Source organism: Podarcis melisellensis (assembly GCF_964234715.1).
Source record: "Podarcis melisellensis genome assembly, chromosome: 12".
Classification (NCBI taxonomy): domain Eukaryota; kingdom Metazoa; phylum Chordata; class Lepidosauria; order Squamata; family Lacertidae; genus Podarcis; species Podarcis melisellensis.
Window position 1 is genome coordinate 4,102,611 of NC_138544.1, and position 8,987 is coordinate 4,111,597.

Below are 8,987 nucleotides of genomic sequence, written 5' to 3' on the forward strand. Positions count from 1 at the left end.
GTGCTATTCAAGCACCCCTAAACTATCCAGGGTGCTTTGGATCCATGTTCTATTTCAGGCCCAACAATAGCTCAGTTGTGAATCCTTCGTATGTACAGCAGCTGTACACTGTTGGAAAACAACGTCCTGTAAGGGGGAATCTATATTTGTATATGTATGTATATATACAGTTTAAGCACTTCAGGCTACACTTTTAATGTTCTTAAAAACAATGAATGTTTGTGTGCCAAGCACAGTATATTAAATGTCTTTTTCCCAGTGGAGGAAACTTATTTAAAACCACACTACTCTATATGAAAGGAATATGATCTCAGTATAAACATAGAAAGGTCTAATTTGGTTCCACCTTTGTACCTTTCTCCTGCCCTTATCACTGCTGTATCTAGTAGCTCTTGGATAACTTCCCAACATATGCACATTATACCTAAAGGGAGCTGAATAGAGATTGTGCACGATGACTGTGGACTGGGCACATTCATTTCCGGGTGTGAAGAATGCGCACAAACTGATAGCATGAACCGGAAATTTTGCACATTGTCTGATCAACATGCTTTGCTTCCGAGAGATGGGTGTGCACAAAGAGACAAAGTTAATTGGGTAATGTGCACATTGTCCTATCAATGGATACGTTCTCCACTTGGAAACAGTGAACAGGCAGTGTACAAGATTTATATATATGGTGGCTGTGAATATTAACTGGGCAATATGCAAAATGTGTCTGTTCAACACACATTTTCCAAAATCCGTTGTTGATTGCGCAGATTGACTGGGCAGTGTGTGAAATCTCCATGTGTTTTCAATGTGTGCATATTCTTCATGGCTTCTGATAAATGTTGAATAATCACTAGTGTTTATGCATATTCACCAATCAACTCATACTAGCCCCAGCATATGACATTTTAAAAATGGTCACATTTAAAATAATTCTTAGAGCAAAAGCCTTGGTCAGTGCTGAATGTGTCTGAGGAGACATTGTGGAATCTCTAACATAGTGACATCAAGGGCAGAACTCAAATTGACTTCAGTGGTAATTAAGATTTTACTCTGAGGGCCAAAGGCCACAAAGCTTTTCTTTCACAAGCAACACTGCAAGTAAAACCTCATTGCTTTGAAATAATTCTGTGCCGGCAAATTTAGCTTCTGCAGATAAATCTTTGCCACTGCCGTCCACAACACTTTCAGTTTTTGTTGAGATGATCTTAAGGAGCCGTTAGGCTAGCAAAGCGCTATAATGTTTCTCCTACTTCTGGCACTAGTCAAATTAATTAATTTTCTAGCACAGTTAGGCCCTGTCTATATTGATAGGGGTGGCATGTTAGCACCTTGAGGGCAAGAAAAGCAGGACAATAAATCAGTCGTAGTCCCACCCCCTCCCTACCCTTTTTGTCAGCCAAAACTCGAGCTACCATGATCCAAAGAAGGCAGTGTGTGAGCCTTTTTCTGCACATGAATTGACTGCATTGCCAGTGGGGGTGGGAGAAAGAGTGGGCTGGAATGCTGCATTCTGCATGTGGCAATCACAGGTAGTGCTCATTTCCTAAGATGCAATAGACACCAGCACTCCTAACATCGTGAATTGCCTGTTGGACAGTGAGGAAGAGAGGGTGAGAAATGATACACATTTTGAACCTCATAGAACTAGTAAGGAACCTGTATTTCCATCATGGAGAGTGAGGAAGGGATACAGCAACAAGTGTGCAGCTTTAAGAAGCATTTGAGGTTCCTTCATACAGGGTCATAATGTGGTATGTTCATGGGTGCATGCAAGCACATTTGTGTGCTTGCATGTATCAAATGAGATGCAAAATAAAGGGGGAAAAGAAAAAGAAAAGTTTTCCGTTGTCCAGTAAATATCAAAGCACTTGCTTATAGTTAAGTCTAATTTATTCCACAATATTTAGCCTGCATAGTTCAGCTAGCGGGTTGCACAATTATGTAGGTTTTAAAAAAATAAACAAATTAAAAAGCATTTTCTTTCCCCTTTTCAAAATTTGCAAAGAAGAATTAGAATTTTAATCTAATTAGACTACATAAAAATGTATTCCATAAAATAAAAAGGCTTTAAAATTTACATTATTCACAGAATGTTTTTTTAAAAGAAATAATTAAGTACGTAGATAAAAAAGTATTAATGGGGAATGTTCACAAAGAGTGCCCAGAAATTTAAGAAGTGCTTGCTCTTGAATGTTGCTGTGAGAGTATTTACTAATTATTTTGGAAGGCAAAGGAAGATTGAAAATGAGGTGACTGAGCTGATAGAAATGTAAATCCAATTGGGAACCCTCTATTGTCTTCCCTAGATTGGTATTTGGCCTTTCAGTTGTATGTGTATTATCCAAGGTTGCCAGAAATTAAAGCCCCCGAGTGAAGTTGAATAGCTACAAGATTTTCACTGAAGGTTAAATTCCATCAGATATTTTCCTCTTCAAGCAGACGCATTTGGTGGAATTTTTTCCTTCAGGAAAGCTCAACACATAGATAAGTCCTCTTAGGGACTAACTGCATCATCCTTAGCTTTTCCCTTTATTTACTCATGTGAGCAGCTCCAAAGATATGGCTAACAGTACATATCAACTCAAAAATAAGTGCCTGGCTGCAGGATTGCATCTTTAAAATACAGTTTTGTGGGTTCTCACAGAAGGCAAATCTGGAATGGGAAGTAGCCCAGGTCAGAGGGAAAGAAGTTGGTCAGTGTAGTACAGCTTGCAATAGCTAGTGTTCAGATCCCTCCCTAGCTTGTCACGGGCAAATACTAACCTACCTCACAACATCCTTGTGGGGTTAAGGCTGCAGTCCTATGCATACTTACATGGGAGTAAATCCCACTGAATGCAATGGGGCATATTTCTGATTAGACATGTATGCGATTGTGCTGCAAATGAAATAAGACATACCCATGGTTGTTACAGAAGTAATTATCAATAACATCCATAAAGCCACACCTAGTACTAGCAGCCCACACCTTTACTAGTTAATCCCATGTTTCTCACTGTCTCATTGTCATGGACAACAGCATTGACAATTTCATGCTAGCAAAAACCGTATTTATGTTAATTTTGTTTAAAAGGTATTTGGGAAAAATCCAATTCCTCTCCAACTGAATGCATCCGTCCATCCATCTCCCATAGATATTATTAGCTGGCTTTGGAAACCAGAGATACATGTCTCTATGCTCCTCAGTCTAATTTATTTATGCATGATTGTTAATGGATGGAGGAAAATAAAAGTTTAGATGTGGTGGATGGTTTTATGGTAAGCATATTGAAAAGAGTGGGAGGTATATAAATTAACAAGCGACTGTTTCTCATCCCTTTCCAGTAGCATTCATACATATGCATACCCTGTTTCCAAATTTTGAGGGCTTCCTCTCTCCTTCATTTGCTACAGTCAGTCATAGGCTTTTGATTTTTAGTTATTCAAAGCAGAGGGAGGTGAAAAAGTACAAGGATAAAGAAAATATGAAATTGGTACATTAATCAAGAGTGACTGTAGTTCCAGTACAACAACAACAAAAAGAAGATAATTTGTTTTAATTAAATTGGTATGTCTTCAGAGTTTTAAATTGCTACCACATTTGACATGTTCTTAAAGGCCAAACAGCCTTGGCAACAATAGTGTTTTTTAGGTAGCAATAAGACAAAGTTTGAAGGGTTTTGGTTTTTTTAGAATAAAAAAAGTAATGCATTTGTTTGCTATCCATTGTTAGCCTTGCTCAAGTTTTCTGCAGGTCATTATAAATACCACGTCCCCACCTGTTGAGAACATATGAATATGATATAATAACACTTCTTAAGAACTTGATAGCATGAGAAGTGTGTCAGTGGCCTTTGGATTAGGAAGAAAGAATGCGTCCGTTTGTAAGAATTACAAAGGCTTGGTGTCGAATCTTCTAAAGCAGCCTTCTCTAACCTAGTACCTCCCAAATGTTTTAGACTACAGCTCCTTTGTGGACATTCCCCGCTCCCTTTCAGTTTTTGGAGCTACCTCCCCTCTCTCCATTAGCCATAACTTTATTTTGACCCTTGTTTCACTGAAGTCAGCTTAACAGAGTTACGTTTTACAGCAAGTCTATCACCTAGATCACAAGCCAGATTCTGATACCTTCACTTATACTGAATATCTGCAGCCTACAAATTGCCAATCTCTTTAATGCGCTATCAGTATGAGAGGGGGAAGGCCAGAAGCCCTTGTGAACATCATATTTCCTTAAGCAGAAGCAATCTACATTTCTAGCATATCTCATTATTTATTTTTTTGATTCAGTGGTTTTTTTGTTTTGTTTATTTGCAACAATTTAGTTTTGTATTTAAACTCTTTGAAGGCGAAACTTTGATGATAAAGATATATATGTTGTGTGCGCATGTGCATAAATATACACACAGGTGTACATTTGCCCTGATCCATCGAAAGCTATCTGTGAGAGAGAATGGGTTTCCCCTCTCAATCTACACCTGGATGTGCTGTAGAGAATGGCAGCAGCCATGCCCAGCCCAGATCTCTCAGTCAGTGTATACAGGCTGAGTCAAACTACTGCCTTTCTCTTCCCCTCCCGTAAACAGGTGACCGCGTGATCATGTGCTTGGTGGCAAAGGGGAACCTTCACAACTAACAGGAGGCATGGAGCCAAATATGCAGTTCTGCACACGGGGACCTCTGAATCGAGGAAATTATTATATTGGTTTACGCCTGTGTGTATATACAGAGAAGCACATGCACACATCATTCAAGATATATATATCATTCCACGATATATATATATTGAAAACCAAGATGTTATTACATTTTGTTGGGGATTTTAAAAAATGTTTTGTTGCTGTTATTATTGGGTTACATTCCCCCGCCCCCGGCATACTACATGCAGTGCTTTAACCAATGTCCATTTGGCTAATGTAATTAAAGTTGTTAATTTATATGAGTACATTTCAACTATGTCATTGTTTTCTTAATATTTATTGTGTAGAAGGACTGGTAATTTTTTTATTATTTACAGTATGTTTTAAGAAGTAACAGTTTGATATGTTCTCCTTCTTGTTTGTGTTAGAAGTTATTTATTTTCATAGCATTCCGTCTGATATTTTATACCTGGAAGGCATGCAATCTATACTTTGTACAGTTAGCAAGACATTTTCATCAACTCCCAGTAGTTTCTTAAATAAATAAAAGACATGTTTGGAAAAAAGAGGTTTTTTAAACTTTATTTATTTTTAGTTTTTTGTATTGGTTTGGCAGGAGTAACTCCATGCACTTATTGTCAGACCGATAAAGTCATGTTGTATTGTATGAGTAAAAAGACCAAATTTCTATCTGGTTCAAAATAGCTGTCCTTCCAAGCAAAGCTACATCAGAGATGGGTTTTCTCCATGATAATACATTTTGCATTTTGAGTAAATTTGATATGTTCAATATGTTTGGACCAGCAAAGATTGAACTTTGTTCTTGTTCTTTTCATTTTTTAAAAAAACATTGCTCTTTCCTAAGCAACAACATCAAAAAACCCACAAGTGGATTTAATAAAGGGAGTTCCACCTAGCATTGTGTAATGGTCCCTTCATGTATATCTCTGCCGCAGAGACTTGGGAGAGTATGAACTAGAACATCTAAGAAACAGATCAGAACATGTGCCTTCTCCTTTACAATTATCCACCAACCCATAAGTACATTTGGGCAGGATTCACACAGCCATCCCTGCCCCACAGCTCATTCCATGGTTATTGGTTGGTTGGTTTTCTGTTCAATCCTAAGAACCCAAGGACCCATCACACATTTACATTGTGTATAAATAATAAGTATGTAAACATGCTGTTTTTAGTTTTGCTAAGCTCTTGTCCAAACCAGTCATGGATATTTAATCCTATTTTGACACTACCAATAGAGTAGTGTCTTCCTGAGGTCAGAAGGCTGGCCGATGGCACAAAGGGCAGGCTGCCCGCCCAGCATTTGGCTGCCACTTTCCACAATCCCAGCAGCTGCTGCCTGAGGCAGCCACCACACTCTGCCTAATGGTGCAGCCAACCTAGGGGGTGGCGAAACAAAATCCCAGTGGGGGCAAAGGCCCTGGGTTGGGGGCACAAAGACAAACCCAGATTGCTCCGACTGAGTAAAGAGAGTTAGTTGTGTGGTGCAAGAGGCACAAGAGGCAGATTGCTTGGGTGACAATCACCTCAGAAGAAATTGAGATTGGGGGGTGGGGTGGGGGTTGATGGGATGGGATGGGATGGGATGGCTGGTGCCACTGTTGCTGCCTTCTTCACACCCCTACAGGCAGGGACTTTTCCCAGCTTCTCTGTGTATTCATGGCCCTCCAAGGCCTCCCCCCTGCGGGACCCAGCTAGGCCCTCCCTGCCTCTCTCCCTCCCTGCTTACCACTCCCATGAGGGACTTGCTTGGCTGGTGGCTACTGTGGCAAAGTGATTGGGGGGCAGCATGGATGCAAGGGCAGAAGGGACCCCAGGTCTGCCTCTGGATATGCCCTGGTGCTGCACGTAGACCTGGGGTGTCCATTCAGCTTCCTTTATTGCTCCCTAGAAAATTACAGAGATGTAAGAGTTAGACATCCATCATTCTTATTAAAAAAGAAAGAAGAGGGGAATGTCTAATGCTCAAAATATTTGTCTAACTCCTTTGCACAATGCAGATATCGTAACTAGATTAAGCCTTGGCTGCTTAAGGAGGAGAAAACAATAGTTGGGTGACGAAAGAAGGGCTTCAGATGGGTAATAACAATTTAGAATGGCTAATAATAATGATGATAATTATTTATTATTTATACCCCACCACTCTGGACGGCTCCCAATTGAATATTAAAAACACAATACAGTATATCACATATTCCTCCCACCCAGCAATATAGGGTAGTCTTAACTATTATAAAGAAATGCAGAGTAAGGGAACACAGTGTTTAAATTTAGATCCACTAAGAATTCCCATCACAGCATTTTCAAGAACGTTTTAAAATAAAACAAGATCCCAGAGTTCTTAAAGGAAACAAATACTGAAAAAACGAAGTATTTTTATGCCAATTAATATTACAATGTTTCTAGAAATAAATGGAAGACGGTTGGTTGGTTGATTGTTTGATGATAAGAACATCTGTTTATTATTAGAATGTAGCCCAGTCTCTATTGCCATTCAACCTCTTCCTGAAGAGACTATTAGTCTCAATTAATTGATGTTAAAATGTAGTCATACAAATATAGCCAGGGGTGCAATCCTTCAGCTCCTGAGAGTGTGTCCCAGGGGGTACAGGATATATCTAATCTCCTCCAATACCAGGGAAGACAGGGCTCTGAAATTAAGAGTCCTGATGTTGTGTCCTCACTCCTTGCCGCTATGGAAACATCTAATGACTTCGCCCAACTGCAAAGAACTCCAATGCTGGTAGGGCTATGGGGCTGATCTAAAACTCTTCAATTTGCCTCCCATGGTTCACAAATAGGAAATAATCTGTTAAAAGGGGGGAGCATTAGAAGAATGAAGGTCTGCAAGAACACTCCTCTGAACTCACTCCTATCCCAGCGCAAGAGCAGGAGGGCTTTGGGTGGGCAGCTAAACTGCCTTCTCCCAACAGCCGTAGCATTTTATTTTTTCTACAGTGGAGGCTTGCCCTCTAGGGATACTGGGGCACAGTTCTTCCAAGGAGAATGTCAAGCAATTAAAAATATAAACCCCACCAAATCTCAAAGCCATTCACTCTACCCTGCCCTCCCCCATGTTTTATACCTCTATTTGAACTCAGAGCAGCACTGCACCATGTCTGTCAATCTACTGCTCATGTCTCTGCAGCACTCAGCCAAAAGCATAGCTATGGCAAACAGTTGCCTCCCATGTGTCTCAAAGCAGAAAAAGCATGTGCTTGTTCAGACTGCCTGAAATTCAGCCTTATGTGGAAGGTTTCAGTTCCATCTCTTGCTGTTTGGATTAACCAACAGCCACACTATAAGCCTAGTTGGGCTGCCTGAAGAGTGGTCTGGAGATGCTCAGAGATGTTTCCTAAGGCCATGCCCACACTTCAGAGCACATTCCTTGCAGCTAGTCAGGTGAAGGGTGTGGTTGCTAGTTTAAGAAGCTTGCCTTTTGTTTCATTTATATTTGTTAAACACAGCAGTGGCGGAGAGATAGTGTGATTATCTTTGTATACTATCTATTTTTTGCTTAATCATTTGCAGTTATTTTTGTGAATGGGGAGGATTAGGAGACGACATGGTGCTTGGCTTCTACGTGTGTTGAAACTTTCACCACATGTATTATTGGAAAGATGGGTTTCTCTCACAGAACTGTAATCTCCAGAGTGGTTCAACAATCAATCCCTCCTTGCAGAGAACTCTCGGAATTGTTTATTTCTGCGGAAAATAGGGATCTTCAAACAACCTTCCACACCTTTAACACTTCCCAGGATTCTTTGGGGAAAGTTGTTCAAGTTGGTATGATACTGCTTTAAATGTACAGTGCAAATTGGGGCCTCAATTTCAATTTTGATTCAGTACTAAAAGAAAACTCCCCACATGTTGATATTATACCAAGGACACGGAGTCATCTAGTAGGCAAAAGTAGAGTTTGAATTTTCATCTCTGACTTCAGTGCAAGTGAGAAAGAGAGAATATTCAGAGATTGCATCATTTATACGGCAAATGCAGACAGAGTTTGAAAAGCCATCTGAACAGGATCTAAATGAGTGTCCATTAAATGGATGGTCAAAAAAGAACACTCTGTCAACATGAGATAGTGAAAGGGTCAACTAATTTTCTCTTTCTAGACTAACCTTGGCAATAACATAATAGACTTTATTTTGCTTTTGAGTAAAGATAAAAGGAGAACTGCTAAATGGAAAACTGACCACAGCTCTTCCCAACCCCAGGGCTGTCTTCCATTTTGCATGGTATTTTGGTTTATGAAACTTGGAGCATCCTAAAAAGTATGTAGATCTGGGGACACACAGCTGTCGGCTTTGATCTGTACATGGTCCATGGCCATTCAAAACACAGAGAAAG